Consider the following 13,456-nt stretch of genomic DNA (forward strand, 5'->3'; position numbering starts at 1 on the left):
AGCAAGATTACACTTACTATTCACATCCTGCGAAGCATTATGGGAGCTATAGTTCCATCTGGGTTTGTGTATGTCTTCTATCCCCTGGGGTTAGATCATTGTCTACAATATACTTAAAATATTCTGCTAGCATTTCTGAGTAATAGGCATGCAAGGTAACTGATTTGAAGTGACGGACCAGCAAGTACAGATGTCAAATACTGCTGTAAGTCTCTGTAACACTAAAGTTGTTGTGCCTTTGAGCAAAGCGTTGGTTGGTGGTGCTGAGGCTGTGTGCCTGAGTGATACAGAGACCTGCAGAGTACAAACCTGTGATCTGAATCTTAACCAGGTACCATGAAAAGTTTTCTGAAGTGTTTGTAGGAACCATCAGGGCGTAATTAAAAAACAGTGGAGTCAACTTCAAAGAATCTCTCTCAGTCCACCACTGATGCCAGTAAGAGCTTTGAGAACATGTCAAGTAATTCACACCGAAGCTAATTCAGCACACAGCTCCCTCGTCAAAGTGCATTGTGTTGTGTAGCCATGGAGCAGCTGAGGCTGCTCTGTTGTTCAGGCCCCGCCTGAACAAGCCAGTGTCTGGACACACGGTAGCAGTTAGCAGCTGCGACACCCGACGAAGGTTTGTTTTTGTTTGTGTGGCTAAAGCAACAGGGTCCTGTTAAACTGTGTCTAATGACTCTGTCATTACCGGCTATAATGACAGGGTGATTAGCGGCCAGCAGTGTGTGTGTATGTGTGTGTGCGCATCAGAATTTATTCCTACTTTTTTACTTGGGTTTGTTTGTGCAATCCTTTTTAAATTGAGCCACACACACACACCATGACCAGTGTATTGCGTCTGGCTAATTACGAGTGTCACAACAAATTATCACTCACTGCCTAACAGTATTGACCGATACTGTCTAGGCTTAAGGCATGCAAACACACAAAGACATGCACGCATGCACACATACACACACACACACACACACACACACACACACATTCCCCAGGTTTTAAGGTCACTGCCTTCTTTCATGCTGCATGCACTGTGCCGTTCACTGGCTAAGATAAAAGTGGACGTTCCCCTCTTTTCACGGCTTTGATTCAGAGGAATCGGCCTGTGGGATGTGAAGCTACAAAGCTTGTGTGTGTCGCACTACTTTAATGCCACAGTTTCATTAAAGAGTCATGAAACTGGCTGCCAAGTGTGGACTTTGTGATGGATTTGGCTCTCATTAGCCTCAAATATGCAATGTCCACTTTGAACTTCTAAGCTGCACCACACTTATTTGCAGTCTTAGCTGCTGATTCAAGGTGTTTCTGTCCATTCTGGACAACGATTTATCAAATTTGGTCCCTCTGGCTCCTTCAAAATGCAGCAACTGTAGGTCAGCACCGCTCTACAGAAAATGTAGATGTATAACCGCATTTCCACCACAGGGACCAGGGCTCACTTAAGTTCTGGGGACATTATTTTACACTGAGGGTAGTGCTTTCCAGCACTTTGAAAAATCTGCAAAACTGTTTGTTTTTTGTTCAGTGGCAGCATGAAAACCTACTGAACATAAACATTTGGAAACCTGTATGTACCTGTATGTGTTGTGATAGTATCTTAAACATTTGTCCCGCTTTTCTGTTGACTCAAGGTGTGTATGGCATTCTCTCGTCAACAGGGAGTGGAAAAGGTGCATGTGTGTGCGGTTGTGCGTATGAGGTTATCTGATATGCTGTCATTTTTACGGGAGTGAGGGCTCTGTGCAGAATGGGTTTAGGGACTCCACATGTGCAACACTTGAATGATCCCCGCCTGGAAACCTAACCCCTGTGCTTTATGACCATCCTCGTCAACAAACCTTAAATCCATAAATCCCTGAGATACTTTAGCTCTTTAAAATATTGCGAGAGATGCGATGTGATGTTTCAGTTTCAATGCAGCTCCCACCTGCTTTTCTTCCAAATATGCTGCGGCATTGAAATGTGGCACATTGTTTACCGGAAGATGACCTTTGCGAAAGCGTCACTGAATTCTTTCACCGTCCTGGAAGCCAAACCGGGACAAGAAATAGCAAGTAGAAATGAATTGGTCCTTATCGTTAGTTCTAAATTAGCATGTGGGAGCACAGAGAAGTTCCCATTTATTCTACGCATTTCCTACGGAGAAACACTGTATTTCCTAAGCAGTCTGTCACTGGAGCGTTTCGTTCGACTCGACCTGGAATAGCACATTTGACCGAGGTGGCGACTGGGCGGCGCCCTCCCATTGTCGTTTCCAGGCCTCGTTTCATCTCCTTCAACAGAGGAAATGAATGAGTAACAGCGACCCCTTAAAAAATACACTCACAGTTTCCTAGCTCGCGCTCTTCCGTCTCTATAGAAGTCTGTTATCTCTCTACCTGAACCCTGAGACAGAAGCAGACTTCCCTGGTCACGCCTGAGTACATCCCTGTAATGGCGTGTGCGTGCATGTGTGCGTGTGCTCTTTCTTCTCGCTCAGTAACACAGCTGCTCAGAAAGTGACAGCTTTGTTCCTGGTGAGCGCTCCAGGAAGTGAATCTGAACACGTCTCAGTGCGTTAAACATTAGCTGCTCTCCAAATGCCTCTTTACCCCTCAAACATGGATTAGAGGCTACTTATGATCATTCCCATACAAGTGTAAAACTAGACAGGCTGTTAAGAGCCGGATAAACAGAGGAGTGACAGCAATGCAGGTGTTCTGTGTGTGTGGATGTGCATGGTCGTGTGTGTGTGTGTGTGTGTGTGTGTGTACACAAGGCAATGGGAACAGGACTTTTTTTTTCCAGCGGTAAAGTGGATGACGTGTGTTTGCAATATTGTGTCCACTTGCAGCAACTAACAGATTATTTTAGGTTTTCATAAATAACAAAGCTACAAACTCATCACCTTTCTGCAAAATTCACCGCCTCGAAAGAAAAATCCCGATGATTTAGCATTCTGAATGTTGGGAAACCTTGAATCTTGAAATTCTCCATGGCAGATATAAACTCAATCTGCTCTGTGGGCTTGCTTGTCCTGGATCTTTCCTGCAGGTCGACTCGTGACGCAAACGTGATGATCGATGTGAACTGACAAGCTGTTGCCAAGAGTTATTTCAGAAGCCGCCGTGTGGCTCTAAACTGTCCTCCAGGAATCAACTCGACCTCCGTGTTATGTAGGCAAAAGGCGTTTGAAGTCAAAGTAGTCAAAATAACCTTTTGGGAAAAAGTGCTTCTCTTATGTCAGTGGGGTTGCCTCACGACCATTAACTGAATCAGTTTTATTTTCTTAAGCAAAACCACATCTGTCAATTTCCCACCATGGGGTCTCCAGCACCGGTCAGGCTATTTTCTCTGTTCTTGGGAAAAAGCTCAGACGTCCCAATAATGAGCTCAAGTGTTTGTACATTCCTGAACCGTTAGCATCAGTGAACGTGCCCCCTCACTGCTCTCCTGTTACTGCTTGGCGTTTGGTGGGAATTGCTGACAGCACGCTGATGGCCGTAAATGGATACCAGCGTGCGTTTATGCCAGCAAGCGCTCAGGTCTTCCCCTCTATCGTCTTGTGTTTTTGTCCACGGCTTATCGCAGGGGTCGAGGAGGGGATGACTTCAACTGAAACAAAGGATAACTTCAGAGCGCTGTGGTGTGCAAAGGACTCATTAATCATCAGACTTGATAACAGTTGCGTGGAGACGGCGGAGGATCAAGCGCATCGGACCGCCTGGGTTTAGTCTAACCTTGTCTGTAATGTGTCACATGAGTCACTTTAAAGCAATAACAGTAATTTGGGTTTCCACAGGGTCGTGATTAGCTGTCGTTAAGAGACAAGCCTGCCGTTCTCCATCGGTGAGACGGAGCTGTTTGGACACTGTCCGGGGACTGTCCCAGTTTGACGGGTTCCCTTTGCTCGTAGAGGCAAAACGAAGATGCAGCGAAGTTTGTATAAAAATTTTGGGTTTTATCTTTTAAATTTTTTTAATGTGTTTTGTAATTTCAGATGGTGTGTTGTTCAGAACAGTCCAGACAGAGTGAAGTGGTTGGTCACTGGAATGCTTTTGTTGTCTAACTGCAGGCTTTAATAACTATACAGTACATGAGCAGCAGACTGTACTAGTGTTACAGTGTCATGTCTGTGTTTACAATCTGTTTGAAGTGGCCGCATATTGTGTGTGTGTGTGTGTGTGTGTGTGTGTGTGTGTGTGTGTGTGTGTGTGTGTGTGTGTGTGTTTGCGTTTGCGTGTGTGTGTGTAGCTCTGCTTCCCTGAGTCAGGCCTGGCAGTGACAGCTTGGGGTGGTGTGTGTGTGTGTGTGTGTGTGTGTGTGTGTGTGTGTGTGTGTGTGTGTGTGTGTGTGTGCAGGGGAGTTGGGCATAAACTGCTGAGTGATGCACCAACATCCAGGAGGAGGGGTGGTGGTGGAGGGACATCAGTCTCTTTTCTATGCCAGTCTGTACTTGGCATATTCACTGCACTGCAGATGAGAGTACTGTGTGCAGACACAGGGCTGGACAGTACAGGAAAACCTGATATTGTACCAATTGTAGTAATTATTAAATAATTTCTGTATGATTATTTGACAGCCTGCCAACATATGCAAACTCACACATTTAAGAAGAAAACTAGTGGTCATTCTGTTGAGGTGCATAATAGAAAAACATAATTTTTATGTGTGTTCTGTCAGTAATACTGGAAACAGAGTTGTGTTCTATGCGGAACATTTAAAGCTAGAGTAACACAGTTCCACTACAATGACTGTACTGAAAGAAAATGAACAACAGTTAAGTAATGCTCACTCCTCACATGGAAAATGTGTTCCACGTAGCTTGTTACTTCTTACTGATAATGTAATTTATGTTAAATACAATCACTGACTGAGGTACAATACAGTTTCTTGTGTACCGACACACAAGGTACACACAATGCAGTGCAGTCGCTGATTCTAATCGATCAGTAATGCTGCAGATTTTACTGATCAGATTACCTTGAACCCAAAAACTAATCAGTGAGATCTGCTCTGTCAGCATTTGATTGGACCGAAAACCTGCAAACTCTCCATCAGTTGTCTATTTCTTCGCTGCTTTGTGTTTCTCCACTTTTCCCACCAAGACAAATCCCCTATTGCATTAAAAGAACGTTTTCTTTAAGACGCCGCTGCAGAGGATGATTCTCAGTCTGAAATTAACTGCTGCTAACAAGCTACTTATTACATATAGAGGTGTTTTATTTAGGTGTTGCTCATATTGTAATATCATAGACCCGCAGCTCAAGTGACTCCTGAGAGCACATTACAGAAGAGAGTTTTTCAGAAGAGACAGTAAGTCATGTGGCGACTGCAGGATGATAGCTCTTCTTTGTTGGTACGAACCAGCTGCAGCCCCCTGAGCAAGCTGTTCAGAGGAATCAGCCTGCTTTACATAGCCAGCAGCACCCGGTTCGCCCCTGTCTGTGGAATGCATAATACTGTGCGTGTGTGTGTGTGCGTGTGCGTGTGTGCGTGTGCGTGTGCGTGTGTGTTTGTGTTTGTGTGCGCGTGCGCGTGCATGTGCCCACATGTCAGCACTGTCAGTCGGTATCACCAGGTATATGATCTTCCTCCTCTGCTGTAAAGATAAGCTCGGTATTGTGTGAGAACAAAAGTTCATTGCAGTGCAGTATGTCATCGGATGCCATTGATGTCACAGCCTGCTGAAGATAATGGACGGTGCAGCCATGCATCACAATAAAAAACATCTAGTAAATCACCACAAGTAAATCTTTAGTATGTTTAGACTGATATTGTTATCAAATTGGTTATTATAATGTGTTATTGTTATAGTATTGTTATAACTTATAAAAACAATATTTCGGCCTATAGAATTTGTTTAAATCAGGAAAACTGATGTGTCATGTTTTAGTGTTATGGCTGCCAGCTGTGGCTTCAGACAGTATGAAGTTGCACTGTGTCCCAGGTGTTAACCACCTCCTGTGACGAGCTGTCAATCACACACTCCCCCTCAATTCACATGCTACTCATACCTAAACACTACCCATCAGTAACTAACTCCTCCTCATGCCGTTCAATATCTGGTACGCTCATTTATACTTCTCGCATTAACCTGTGTTACACTTTGCCCGTCGTCAGCTTGAATAAGCAGAAAGTGTCACTGTTTGTGTAAAGTGTCATTTTGGCAGGTCTTCATCTTCAGCGTGCGTCATCAGAAGGGTTTGGTTTGGCGTCTGTTGTTACAGTGTTGTTACACTTTCTCTTCCAGGAGCCGAAACAAGAAGTTTTTTATAATATATAATAATATAATCTAAGCTATCAGGGGATGGCGGTCAGTGTGTACTACAGCTCGTTATTGCCCAAAAGGCTTTGGCACCGAAACCTACAGATCTACTCGCATAAACGGGAAGCTGCGTTTTACGACGGAGTTTCATGCCAAAGAGAGATAGTGGCAGGCTTTTACAAGACAGTTCAAAGTTCGGAAATAATCCTGCTAAGCGAGACCGTTGCTAATTCACACCCCAGCACTGTTTCTTACACTAAACTATGTCACGGATATCATCAGACATTTTGAATTCAAAGTACCTGGAGTTGACTGAGCGACACTTTTATCCATCACACCTGTGTGTGTGATCTCTCCTTTCACTACTGAATCTCAAACAACCTGAAGAAGTGTCACGTAGTGTCTGTACGAGATCAGCGTGTCAATTTGCATAACCGTCGAGATGGAGCATAAAGCCAAACAGCATCACTCATGTGTTTGCTGACAGGCTGTTGACGTCTCACTGGCGGCCCGGACTGTTTGTTTTTCTTCTGCATGCGCGACTTGTAAATTGTTTTTACTCCAGCGGTTCAGCCATCTGCGGCTCAGCTTCTTCTCCTCTGGGTGGGTTCAGATTGTGGGCTTTTGTTTTGCAGTTGTGCAACAGTTCATTTCCTGCTTTGGTGGATCAACAGATCGAGAAACTTCCCACTCCTCATTGTATGCCCTGCAGCACAAAGTCCAAGTGTGTCTCTTTTTGACCTTTATAGTTTTCCATCCAATCTGTCAGTTTTCACCACAATCCAAAAATCAACCTTCAAACACTGCACTCGTGTCTTTGATCAGCTCTGTAATCAGCTAGGCTGGGCAATAATTTACTATCCATTACAATTTCCTGGCAGTGATATTGTATCGTAACATATACAGCATTTTGTCATCCAAATTAAAGCAAAAGTAGTATTTTAAAAAGCATTTTTTGTTGCATTTGTTAAAATGATCTTTACATTCAGACAGCAATCAATAAATCAAATGTTCTGACAACAATAAGAAAAAAATCTGGTATCTGTGGCTCTTGCAGGACTGTAATTATAATATATTATGATATCCAGATTTAATGATTTTAAGCTGAATGTAATGAGAAGAGTTCTCAATAATATTATACATTACATTGGAACATGCTTAATTGCAATAACCAACAATTTAATTTTTTTTATATGAGCTTGCAAGCATGCATTACATACACACTGTCATAACAATATTGGTATTAGTTATGTAGCATAATAACATTATCATATCGCTGATAACTTGTGGTTAATTTTTTTTTAGCTTATTATCATAGCTACAGCTGACCAGCAAAGAGTGAAGTGACGGAGCAACAGGCAAAACTGTAGGAAGAGCTGACATTTAATGATTTCATGCATGATGAGAACATGGTTTGGGTGGTTTCTGGGTGGGTTTTTTTGAAGGGTCATTTGGGAATCTATGGCCTCAGTCAGAGACTCAGTCAACAGTAACAAGCGCACATGCAGAATCATGGATGGGGGGGAAAGAGGCGCGGTTTATGATGGAGTTTTGCTCTGGACAAGACAATGAGTCGCAAGCAGCTGTTATGTGGCTCACCCTGACCTCTGACCTGGGACTTGACCTTCAGTCATTCAACTATAATGTTTTCATTTTCAGATGTTTTGACAGTTTCCTGTGACTTTTTTTTTTTAAGGCACTCTGTATTTCAGAGCCAGACACCATTGAATAGGAGGGGCTGAAGTGGCTGTAAAGGCCATGTGTGGCTCTAGTTCCACTGCTGCCAGGGCGAACTCATAAACACAGACCTTTAGTACGGTCGCCCGCAGGGGTGGCAGGGTAGCGGGGGGTGAGAATGAGGGACGTAGAAAGATAGAAAGAGAGAGAGGATTGTGGAATGTGGGAGAGGGAGACCAGAAAGTGAATGGATGAAAGAAAAAAAGATGACAAGAGAGGGAGAGGGAGGGAGGGAGAGAGAGAGATAGAGAGAGAGCAGGCGAGGGAGGAGGAGGAGGAGTGATTAGTGTGTGTGAGCCTGAGCTCTGATTGGTCTAGAAACTTGTATGTGTGTCTCTGCCTGAATCTCTGTGTGTGTGCTTCTAGCCAGTGGGCGGGGGATTAAGCCTGCATCACGTGGTCCCTTTAGCTTCTTTTCTACACAAACACACCCTCATTCGCAGAGGGCATACACACACACACACACACACATATCCTCTCACATACACACTCACAGCTGTTGATACCTCTCTCTCTGATGAGCGCCGGGGCAGCCGAGGAGCAGAGCCCGTAGGAATCTGGGAGAATCTGCTGGCAGCTCGACCGAAGAGCATCTATGTGGAAAATCTGGACGAAGTGACTCGACTGGTTTTCTGATCGCAGCCTGGCTCCTCGCCGTTCGTATCCCGCGCTCTTTCTCTCTCTCTCTCGTCTTTCCCGGCTCTTCTCTGGGACTCAGTGTTGGGATTTTTGCGCAGACAGCGAGCAACAGAGGGAACATAGAGACATGTGTTTTGCCTCAGCCGCCTGCCACTATTGCCTGTTCTCTCCCATTCACTGACTAAAGAGGAAGTACAAGGTTGGTTGGGCTTGGATTATTTGTTTATGTGCTGGTTTTGTGTGTCGTTACACCTGCTTGGATGTTTGGATTTTTTATTCCTCTAGCATAAATATATATTCGAATGATTTGTGTCTTTTAAAGACACCCAGTCCTCCCATTAATTTCTTGTAAGGATCCAGCTGGTCTTCTGTTTCTTGTGTTCCCTGCAGCTGCCAAAGCACAAATCCAAAGATCACCATCCCTGAAACTGATTTTGTAGTTTTAGGGAAATTCCATGTTAGTATGGACGCTTGGGCACACACACACACACACACACACACACACACACACACACACACAGAGAGAGACACTCTCCTGCACTATAAACACACTTGGCAGTAACAGTGCAGTGAGTGTGAGCACCAGGGAAGATTAGCTGTGGCTATTATCTCTAACGTGCACAACGGTAGAGGCTGTTTTGGGAGACACAGTTAGGTATACAAAACGTCCCTGCAGCAACAAGAATCAGTCATCAACACACTTTTCTTGCATATATAAATCAGTAGTTTAGCAGCCTGTCAGAAGAACCAAGATCAGTTTTTTGTGTGTTGCAACCTGCACAACAACCAAATGTTTCACTTGAATAAGGTTGCACAAGAAACCGACACCCCAAACTACAACCAGCCGCTGCCATGTATCACTTGCAGACAAAAACACTGAGCGCTGGCATGTTGGTGGTCCCAGACGAAGAGTTCTCCGTGTCTCATCGTAAAGCCGCCGGAGGATCTGTAAGCTGCTGAGCGCTCGGCTCTCACGCCGTCCTCCAGCCTCGCTGCTGGATCTGTCCTGCAGGCATGATTGGACACACCTAAACACACCTGTGTGTATGTGTGTGTGCATGAGTTGCCTTCACAGGGTTGACATTGCAGGTTTCTTGTGTGCAGATTTGTTCATGCACGTGTGTGTGTGTTTGTGCTCACTGTGCCATTTACAGTGTGTGTGGATATAATTAGCCGACATACAGATTCTTTCCTGGTATTGTTGCCGCTGGGGTTGTAACACAACCCAAAAGGCGGTGTGCCTATATTTAGGGGTGGCAGCTCGGCGAGCCACACTTTGAAGCTTCCCCCCAGGCAAGATAAAGATATGAGGTGTGTGTGTGTGTGTGTTTGTGTGTGTGGGTGGATGGGCGTGTGTGTGGTGGTGTTGGCGGGCATCTTATGCAGCGTGTTTACCACCGATAATCATCATCATGTTGTCTTTGTTTGTTGTCGTACAAAGTGTTCCAGAACATATAACAGTGAAAGTGAAGTGAGAGATAAAATCAGGGAGAGAATGACGGACAGAGATGCAGCAGAGGACCAGACGGAGAGAAGGAGCGACGGATAGACCGGTAGACGTAGGTCTCCAGATTAGCTGGCTGTCATCAGATGAAGAGGGAGAGTTGTGTGTTGTCTGAGCCGCTGGCGCTGCTCCAGCTCCACATATCAGAGGACTACTGAGGCATTATGGGTGAGCAGATATACAGTAAGCTCCCATAATAGAAATGAAGGAAGGAACTAATTGGATTAGACTGAAATGCATCAGTATGATTGCACCAAGGTTTCACAAGACAGATGCAACTGAAAGTCATTCAGAACGTCACCTGTGTTCTCACCTGTTGATAGAGCTGCAACAGTTAGTCAATAAGCTGATGGTTGGTGATAGTTGATTTGTCCATTTTTAAGGAAAAAAAATGTGAGGATTTTGATTTTATTTGATATTCATGTTAGTAAACTGAGTTTAGAGGCACGTTTCCACCCAGTCTAGGAGCTACTTTTCAAGCGCCTACAAGTTTCCTTCAGCCCATTGTTGTCTGTGTTTCCACAGTAAAGATCAGACAAATTAGTGTGCTGACGTAAAAATAAAGGGATGACTGTTTTTACCCGTCATCCATCGGTGCCGCTGTCGTTTGCTTTCTTCTGTAACTTCAAATTGATGTGTTGAAGCTCAATGAACAGAGACAAACTGGTTTCTAGCTGCAGATTTTTCAAGACGGTGGCTGAAATAAAAATGCTCCATTTGACCTCCAAAAGTTCCTGCACTTTTGGAAAGTGCTGCTCAGTGCTAAAATAACGTCCCCGGAACTCAATTTAGACCCTGGACCATGCGGTGGAAACGCACTGAGCTCCTCCAAAGGTTCCTGCAGGGTAAACGTGGCTGCCGTCTGTTGGTCAGACGAAACAAGACATTTAAAGCTGCGGGATCTTATACAGACATTTTCACTGTTTTTAATTTGATTATTTGAGAAAAATCATCACATTAATCAGCAATGAAAATTATCACAGTTCTACTTGTTTATTTTTTTTAATTCTTATTGTCTGTTTGTCACCTGCAGCAGTAGTTTCATCTAAACTCACGTCATTCATTGATTTTTGCAGCCCAGTTGCGTTTACAACATAGAAGAAACCCACAGAGGACTATAAATCTCTCCCTTTTAACAGCCCATTGTTAAGGTTAAGGCCATTCATCGCACCATTCATCGTGTAACTCTTAGTAACCCAAAAACATGTTAAGCATGGCAAGTTTTATAGCAGTGATTAGTTTTATAGCACTCTTAAAATAATTGTTTATAGATGAGAGAGTGTTCATGGACAACTTGCCCCCTGATGAAGATGGCTTATGTCTGCAGAGCTGCTGAACATGGGAGGGAGTTAGGGAGGAAGGGAGGGTCAGTAGAGGTCACGGGGTGAGAGGTTGCGGTCACCTTGCCTCAGGCTGCAGTCGCAGTCTAGCGCCCTTCAGCAAACACAGCCCGCCTCGTCTATCTGCCACAGATTAATGGAGCTTAAATCAATTACAATACAGCGCTCTCCTCCGGTGCCACATCGTTAAAGGCCAACTGTGCCTCGAATTTTCGGTCGGTCAGTGAGCTCAATCTAAACTGCTGCCTTTGTTATGAAGCTTGAATGAGTTTAATTCAAGGAGTGCATAAACGAATCACAAGAGAGCATCTGCCGCGGAGCATGAAATTTGAATTATAAACATCGATGCTGTGATGCAAGGATCAGATTTCATTCTTACTGAGATTAATTGTGCGAACTCTCACATGCAAGCCACCACCACCGCTCACCCCCCCTCACACTCCCAACCGTCGATCTCTCTGGATGAGACCAGGCCGAGGGGGTTCTGGACGGGGACAATGATCTATTGACAGAGGCGGAGGGAGGGAGGGTGGAAGCTCATGCTGGGGACCGCTGGAGTTTTGTGTCTTGTGACAGAGCAGGGATGGGATGGTGTGCTGGTGTGCATGTGTGGGTAAAAGGAGGGGACAGGCAGCGTTTAGGGCTCGGAGGGGGGTGTGTAACTTCACTTTGGTGAGGATACAGCTGTTGCATTTGGCCGTGTTGAATTCCACTCATTCAGCAAATTTCAGGCACGAGCCTCTGCTGTCAATCACAACGTGCCAAATGTGTTTCAGAGCCTTGTAGCTGATAGTATACACTACTTATACACTATTTATGTTGCACTCTTTGCATAACAGAAGAATGAGTGCGTGAAGTCAAGGAATTCAAAGCTTTAAAAGCAGTGGACTGACAAGTTGGTGATTTTGCCTTAATTTGTATAGTGCCATGCTACTCCCACCACCAGTCATTTTTCAGTTTGACCCCGCCTGTCCCGTGCAGGGCTGCTCACTAAGCAGAGCAGAGCGGGCGAGCAGGAGGATGAATTCAATATCAGGTTGCATAACTCCGCTCTGACCAGATGACTTCAATTAAAGAGGATTTTTTTTGGCCGGCTTTTCTTCATCTTCACAGTATAATCAGAGTTTTAGCTGTGGGATCAGGTAGAGAGCGAGAGGTTTCCTGTGTTCCTGTTCACAGATAACATGGATATTTTGGGGGCTTTTTTTCAATCGCAGGGATCTCTTTTTCCTGCTTTTCCTTAAACTTGTAATTGTATGTCCGTGACCGGTCCAATCATCCACATAGAGAGGTTGTGACAGGGTTGCCGGGTCAATTTCCCCATAGTAACTTGAATTGGTAACCCTGATATTGGGGTAAAGGTGCCACCTGTTAAATAAATGTTATCAGGTATATAGGGAAGCCATGTTTTTAGGCCATTTGAAATCATTTGGAAAGGGAGTGTTGTGTGCTGTTGCATGCTTTCTTGGTCTTCTTAACACAGTGGTTTTCTTCCATGGGAACAAGTGAAGACATGTGGTCATGAGAGAACCCCCCCCCCCCCCCCTTTAAAAACACTACGTGCAACGGTGCACCTTCATCTATTTGAAAGGATCTCGCTGTTTGTTTGCTCTGAGTATGACTCTTCCATACACCGAGCTGTGTGTCACCCCACTAATCTCAAACATCTTTTTACGTGCCATTTGACCTGAGTGAGTAGCTTAGCAGCATGCGCACACCAAATCACCTCTCTAACCTCCTGTTTCCCATCATACGGCGTTAAGAGCAGAAAAGGCTAAAGGGGAGTCACTTCTGGCAGAGGATCCCCTAAATTTTGATCCTCCTGCTGTCAGATTACCACTGGGCTTTTGAAGAGGGAAAGCAGCGGGATGCCTTTCTTAAACTCTTGCTCTCTCGCTCTCTTTCCTCTGCTCTTCAAGCCAAAACACCATCTGGTGGAGCTCCCGTAAGCTCCGCCTCTCCCTAATACACCACCAGCTTATCTTTGGC

General features: G+C 44.7%; 1 protein-coding gene across 3 annotated transcripts in view; it reads left to right on the top strand.

Moving 5' to 3' along the window:
- add3a (adducin 3 (gamma) a) overlaps positions 1 to 13,456 on the top strand; it is a 66,100-nt gene that overhangs the window by 18,715 nt on the left and 33,929 nt on the right. For 2 of the 3 annotated variants that reach the window (XM_041964238.1, XM_041964253.1), the window contains exon 1: positions 8,435 to 8,822. The exons of the other annotated variant lie outside the window; for it this stretch is intronic. The gene's annotated coding sequence lies outside the window, so the exon portion shown is untranslated. Of the gene's footprint in view, positions 1 to 8,434; positions 8,823 to 13,456 lie in introns of those variants that run through there. 3 annotated transcript variants of the gene reach the window in all.

The sequence above is a fragment of the Chelmon rostratus genome, chromosome 3, assembly GCF_017976325.1.
Source record: "Chelmon rostratus isolate fCheRos1 chromosome 3, fCheRos1.pri, whole genome shotgun sequence".
Classification (NCBI taxonomy): Eukaryota; Metazoa; Chordata; class Actinopteri; order Chaetodontiformes; family Chaetodontidae; genus Chelmon; species Chelmon rostratus.